Below are 7,885 nucleotides of genomic sequence, written 5' to 3' on the forward strand. Positions count from 1 at the left end.
GACAGATCAAATCTGTAAATCTCTTTGATAAACATCTGATTGATTTCTAGTGCAATCAATCAGAGGGTTTTAGTTTTCTGTTCGTGGACCTAATTCAGGAGATTGATCGAGCGAGTCATCAGTTTTTGGGATTTACAACAAGAGAAGATTAATCTGTTGGTGTCCATAATCAAGCCATAGCTTGAAGAGGTAAAATATTAATTGTTATTATTATTTTACATGTTGATTTTAATCGTTAGGATTTGATACCCATGATATGTGTTGGAGAACGGCGATCAGATCAATCAGAATTGATACCCGGTGCAGCGGAAGTTTAAAATTTTATATGGAACGATTCCATAATGGGTATCAAAACTTTACGATTAAATTGTGTGTGTAAAAATTAAATAACAATTATAAATTTTTACCTCCAATCTCGAATCGAGATTATGGACACCAACAGATTACTCTGCTCTTGTTGTATATCCCAGGAACTGATGGACGAACTGTTCTTCAATCAGGTCCACGAACAGATATTTAATCCCTCTGATAGATTGCACTAGAAAATCTATCAGAAGTTTCTACGAAGAGAATTAACGAATTTGATCCGTTAAACCAGACTGTAAATTCAAAATTCACAGGCTGGATTTTCCCGAGCAGAGAGGGAGGGGGTCGGCCACTTTAGAGAGAAAAATAACTAGGTTTTCGAAAATTGTGACCTCTGTTGTATAATTTCTGTACTGCAATAACTTATTTATAATGTGGGCTGCTAACAGCTTAGGGCCCATTAGTCATAAGTTCAAGCCTGACAAGCAAAGCCCGCATGTTCAGAAATTAATATAAAATTCATCGTGACTCAGATTGATAAACCAATTTCACCAATGTTCACAGAAACCATTTCTGCATCTTTTAGAGTCAAGATAAATTTTCTGAATCCGAATTCAGTGATTTCCAAAAATGTCCATCCCTATGTCATTTTAGGAAATCTTACTCCCTCTACTCTTAAATAAGAAGTCCCACTTCTTTGTTCATTAAATTTAACTCTTTAAATTTAACTATCTCAACGGAGATTAAAAATCCATTACTCTGTGTGACCCTCAATGGTTCAGGGATACAGCTAGCCGTGGGCTCACAACTCCTTGTGACTCGGAACAACAATTTCCGACTTGCCCATCGAATCATGGTAAGAGCGCCTAGCAACATCGCCCCATGATTCCCTAGGTATCACTGATAGTGCCTGCAAGAACCAATAGATTTTGGTTAGCGTACAGTACGGTCCCTTCATCCAAATATCCCGATCGAATCAACAACCATTGGTAAATCGAGAGTCGTTTGAGATTCGATAACTATGCAATGCATCTTGAAGATCAAATAGTGATATCGCATGTGCTACTAAGAAACCATTTCTTAAAACACATCATGTACTCTGGCTAGAGATTCATCACACTAATATCTCCTCAGATTGCATAGGATATCCACACTCGCAAGTATGTGGTGAATCCTTGACAACAAAGAATCGACTCCTATATGTGTCGTAACTGTACCCAATCCCGACACCTGATGACCCCAATAGAGTCGTTAAACGAGTCAAAGCACAGTACTAGCATATAGAGTCTCAATGATGTTTCAAGTAGTAAGGACTAATGGTGTACAACCAAAATCGCGGACTTTATCCACTCGATAAGTGATAACCACTTGGAAAGTTCGGATAGGGTAGTTCGATCATTCATCGTATGAATATCCATTTGCATGCTTTGAACATCTCTATGTTCCATACCAATGAAACATGGTACTCGGCATCGCAAATGCTAGTCTCAATCTCGAGCGATCCTTATCCTTATTAACGGATGACTCAATCGACTAGGAACCATTTAGAATATACAGTGACTATAAGATGTGTTTCATGATAGACATCCCCATGTACTACCACATCTTACATACACTATAGTATATTCAAGGTCTTTATCAAAACAACAATAGTATATCACAATATAACAATATGAAGAAAGATAAAGTCATTGCCTTTAATAAAAGTGTAAATTATATTAAACAAAAGATTGTTTATACAAAGAGTCATCAAAGCCCTTAGCCACAAGTTGGCTCACCGGGCACCCACTCTTTAAATCTCCCACTTGCCCTAAAGCCAACTAGTCATACTACGTAGACCCATTGCTTCGCGATGTTTCTCAAATAATGGTCCTGGCAAGGGCTTAGTAAGTGGATCAGCGATATTGTCTGCAGAGGCCACTCTTTCGACAGTGATGTCTCCTCTTTCCACGATCTCCCGGATGATGTGGTATTTCCTCAGTACGTGTTTGGATCTTTGATGAGACCTTGGTTCCTTTGCCTGAGCAACGGCACCCGTGTTGTCACAGTACACCGGGACTGGACCAACAACTTCAGGAATGACGCCCAACTCTTGGACAAAATTCCTCATCCAAACGGCCTCTTTAGCAGCAGCTGATGCTGCAATGTATTCTGCCTCAGTGGTGGAATCCGCTGTGGTGTCCTGCTTGGAACTCTTCCAAGAGACAGCACCGCCATTGAGCATGAACACAAATCCAGAGGTTGACTTCGAGTCATCCACGTCACTTTGGAAGCTAGAGTCGGTATAGCCTTCCAATTTCAGTTCTCTTCCTCCATATACCATGAACATATTCTTAGTCCTTCGTAAGTACTTAAGAATGTCCTTCACGGCTTTCCAATGCATTTGACCGGGATTAGCTTGATATCTGCTCGTGACACTCAGAGCAAATGCTACATCCGGTCTGGTAGATATCATCCTATACATGATACTACCTATGGCTGACGCATATGGTACATGTGTCATTTTCTCTATCTCTTCATCAGTCTTGGGACACATAGACTTGGATAGAGAAACTCCATGACACATAGGTAGATGTCCTCTCTTGGACCCATCCATTGAAAACCGTTTCAATATGGTGTCGATGTAGGTTGCTTGAGTGAGTTCTATCATTCTCTTAGATCTATTTCTATAGATCTGTATCCCTAGAATATAGGATGCCTCACCCAAATCCTTCATCGAAAATCTACCTGATAACCATATCTTTGTTGACTGCAACATCCCTACATCATTCCCAATGAGTAGGATGTCATCAACATAAAGTACTAAGAATGTCACAGCATCCTTAACTACTTTCTTGTACACGCATGGTTCCTCCGGGTTCTTGATGAAACCAAAATATTTTATTGTTTCATCAAATTTCTGGTTCCAACTTCTTGATGCTTGTTTGAGACCATAGATCGATCTCTGAAGCTTGCATACCTTATGGTCGCTTTCCATGGATGTGTACCCCTCAGGCTGCGTCATATAGATCTCTTCCTTAATGTTTCCATTAAGAAATGCAGTCTTCACATCCATTTGCCATATCTCATAGTCATACCAAGCAGCTATGGCAATAAGGATTCTTATGGACTTGAACATTGCAACTGGTGAAAAGGTTTCATCATAGTCAACTCCTTGTCTTTGAGTATAACCTTTCGCCACCAATCGCGCCTTGTAGGTCAATACCTTACCATCAGGCCCAACCTTTCTCTTGTAGATCCATTTACACCCTATTGGAACAATTCCATCGGGAGGATCTACTAAAGACCAAACTTGGTTTGTATGCATCGAATCTATTTCCGACTGCATAGCTTCAAGCCATAAATTTGAATCCGCATCAGAAATTGCTTCCTTGAAGTTTCTTGGATCACATCCAACATCGGGTTCATCTTGATCCCCTTCAAGAAGAAGACCATATCGAATAGGAGGTCTAGAAGTCCTCTCGGATCTTCTAGGTATAGGCGTGTCTATCAATGGTTCCTGAGGTGTAGGATCATTATTTTGTATTTCGGGTTCTTCTCGAATTTCTTCGAGTTCCATCATCTCGCCTTTCTTATCCAATAAGAACTCCTTCTCCAAGAAGGTGGCATTCCTTGAAACAAACACCTTTGTTTCAGCAGGATGATAGAAATAATATCCGATTGAATTCTTCGGATACCCTACAAAATAACATAAGGTGGATCGACTATCCAACTTATCTCCCACTGTCTGCTTCACGTAAGCAGGACATCCCCAAATCCTCAAGTACGAATACTTAGGAGCTTTGCCATTCCATAACTCGTATGGTGTTTTGTCCACTGCTTTGGTGTGGACGTTGTTCAACAACAACACCGCCGTTTCAAGCGCGTAGCCCCAAAACGAAGGTGGAAGCTCAGTGAAGCTCATCATGGATCAAACCATGTCCAACAAAGTTCGATTACGACGCTCCGATACACCATTTAGTTGAGGTGTCACAGGAGGAGTCCACTGAGAGAGAATCCCATTCTCTTTCAGATAGTCCAAAAACTCGGTACTTAAGTATTCTCCACCTCGATCTGATCGAAGTGCTTTAATACTTTTACCTAGTTTGTTTTCTACTTCAGCCTTGAATTCTTTGAACTTTTCAAATGCTTCAGACTTATATTTCATTAAATATAATACACATACCTCGAATAATCATCAGTAAAGGTAATGAAGTAGGTGTGGCCAAATTGAGTACCAATTCTAAATGGACCACAAACATCTGTATGGATCAAATCCAACAGATTTTGACTACGCTCAGGTTTCCCCTTAAAAGGAGATTTAGTCATTTTTTCTTTCAGGCAGGACTCACAAGTAGGTAGAGAGTTAATATCAGACATATCAAACATGCCCTCTCCCACTAGCTTGTTCATCCTCCTTGAGGAAATATGACCTAGCCTAGCATGCCAAAGGTTTGCCGGGTTTTGACTATCGATTTTCCTTTTGTTTGTTGTTACCGGTTTATCAACATAATTTATTGGAACGTCTTTTAATTTTAAGTTATATAGATCGTTTTCAAGTTGTCCATTTCCAATCAAACATTCATTCTTGTAAATATTGCAAATCTCATTCACAAAATTGCAAGAATAACCATCTCTATCAAGCATAGAAATAGAAATAATGTTTTTAATCAAATCTGGAACAAATAAAACATCTCTCAAAAGTAACTTAAAACCGTTCTGCAAAATTAAATAAACATCTCCCACAGCTTTAGCTTCAACTCTGGAACCATTTCCGAGCCTCAGCTGGGTCTCACCCATTCTAAGCTTGCGACTTCTTGTCATCACCTGCAAATCATTGCAAATGTGAGATCCACATCCGGTATCCAATACCCAAGAAGTAGTATTAAGTGAAACATTTATTTCAATATAGAACATACCCTTCGCAGTTCGCAACTGCTCTAGATATTCCTTGCAGTTACGTTTCCAATGACCGGGCTTCTTGCAGTAATGGCAAACATCCTTGGACTTTTCCATGTTTGAAGCCTTTGTCTTGTACTTCTTCTCGGGTTCGGTTTTCTTGGGTGGGGCAGAACGTTTCTTACCCTTTGTACTTGGCCCCTTCTTAGCAGAAGAAGAGGAGCCCACCAAGAAAGCCGGTTTATCCTTCTTTAAAGTGGATTCATATGTTACAAGCATATTGACCATCTCTTCAAGGGAGGCCTCTATCATGTTCATATTGAAATTCACCACAAATCCGTCAAACGAAGAAGGAAGAGATAGAAGAAATAAGTCCACGTTGAGTTCATGCTCCAACACCAAATCAAGCGTTACCAACTTCTGTATGAGCCAAATCACTCGTACCCCATGATCACGGACCGAAGTCCCTTCACGCATGCGACACGTCATTAGCTCTTTTACAGTAGCGAACCTTTCAGCTCTCGATTGAGCCCCAAAAAGTTCCTTGAGTTGTACGTGAATGTCAGCAGCATTCACGGTGTCCTCAAATCGCCTCTGGAGTTCATCAGACATCGAGGCTTGCATATAGCATTTGGCCTTGATATCATGGTCCCACCATGTATCAAGTTTGGCCAACTCTTCCGGACTTACATCAGCTGGTGCTTCCTTCGGAGGAGATTTTTCTAACACGTAGAGCATCTTCTCCGAAGTCAAGACAATCTTCAACTTACGGAACCATTCCGTATAGTTTGCGCCAGTCAGTTTATTTTGTTCGAGGATAGAGAATAGTGGATTACGCGAATTCATCTTTATGAAATACTGAAAAGAAACAGAAAATTATCAGTGATTGTTTAATTAATTTACTAAGACATAAAATAGGCGAAATTTATTTTATGAATCTCACTCCCACTATTTTAACGATTTCACTACCCTCTAGTGAAAATGGGAAACTGTTTTCCTTATTGGGAATATGGAGTCCAATTGACAAACTATGGTCCTGAATAATATCACCCAACCATAATTTTCAAAAGGTAGAGCCCAATTGCTTCCAAAGCAACCTCCACGTTTTTACCTCATGTCCAATAAAGGCCCAATAATATGACGCCGTTTATTGTGACATGTCAAGATGACCCATCAATATTAAGTTGTGATGGACGATCGCCATGTGGATCCCCCAATAATATGAGCCGATCCCATGGGAGTTCCACCCAACTTACAACATGTGTCGATCCAATGTACAGCTTTCCGACGAACGGGCCCCCCCAATAATATGAGCCGGACCGTATACGCGGGTAACATCTCATACATTGATCGTTGATGGAAGGTAGGAACATTTAAACAATATTTAAATTTCCTTTATTTATCTTGATATCAATTTTAAATCATATTTAAAATGAGGGATTTTAATTTTGAAAATTTGTCTCATCATTTTAAAATTTGTATGCTTGCGGGATTCATACAATTTTGTCTAAAACATGCATACAACTATAATATCATATATTATATAGGATGATCGATTCCATTTCTAATCGACCCGTGGTTGCCAATCACGAGTCTAAGTCCAATCCTAGGTAATATGCAGGTATGCAATGCAATCCTATTACATTGAGCTTCCAATTTACATTTTTTCAGTCTTTATTGTCTGCTGGGCCCACCTCCGTCTTCAAATCTTCATCTTCCACTAAGTCTAATGTATTTACAATAAATAACCATGACAAGTAGGGGATACATTTCAAGGGGTGGGAACGGACCATAAACCAGACCCACTTTTATTACATATGACAATTCATATTGGGCCATAAACCAGGCCCATTAATAAATCCAACAACAATAAAAACAAATGTAAATTTCTAACATACACCTACAAAATTGGTCATGGCAATCGATCATCCTTATCCAATAATATTTAATTCAAAATTAATTTATTGGATAACATGCAATTGCAATTTAAATTAAAAGGATAAAATCATATTCCATATATAAAATCTTATTTTACATACAAAATCATATTTTATCTTTTTATCAAATAAAATCATATTTTACATATAAAATCCAATTTTATACATAAAATCATATTTTACTCAATATTTCCATAAGATCATATCTTATCATCAATTGTACCAAAAATAATTAATTTCATAAAATCTGATTTAACGGATAAAATCTATAAATTTTCCAAAAATTCAAATTTATCCAAAAATCAATTTTAAAATTTTCGGACTCGAACAATTCGATCCGACGCCTCGTGGACCAATCAAAAACAATTTTCGATCGGACCAAAAATAGAATTTTAACATATTAAAATTTTAATTTTAAAATTAAAAATTAATTTTTCGCGGGCCGCCCGGGACGCTCCTGGGCTGCCCGCGCTCCAAAGGGACTCGGGTCGGGCAGCCCGTCGCTGCCCCTAGGGCAGCGACGATCGCTGCCCTGGGCAGCGCCGTGCGCTGCCTGGGGCAGCGACCCTCGCTGTCCCCCCAGGCAGCGATCCAATCGCTGCCCGGGTTTTGCCCGAAAAAAAAAAATTTTATTTTAAAAATTTATTTTGTTTCAAAAACCGAGGCTTAAAAATTTTTTTGTACAATCGATTAATTTAATCGCTTGATCTGAGCAACCTGGCTCTGATACCACTGTTGGAGAACGGCGATCAGATCAATCAGAA

Source organism: Henckelia pumila, chromosome 2 (assembly GCF_033568475.1).
Source record: "Henckelia pumila isolate YLH828 chromosome 2, ASM3356847v2, whole genome shotgun sequence".
Taxonomy (NCBI): Eukaryota; Viridiplantae; Streptophyta; class Magnoliopsida; order Lamiales; family Gesneriaceae; genus Henckelia; species Henckelia pumila.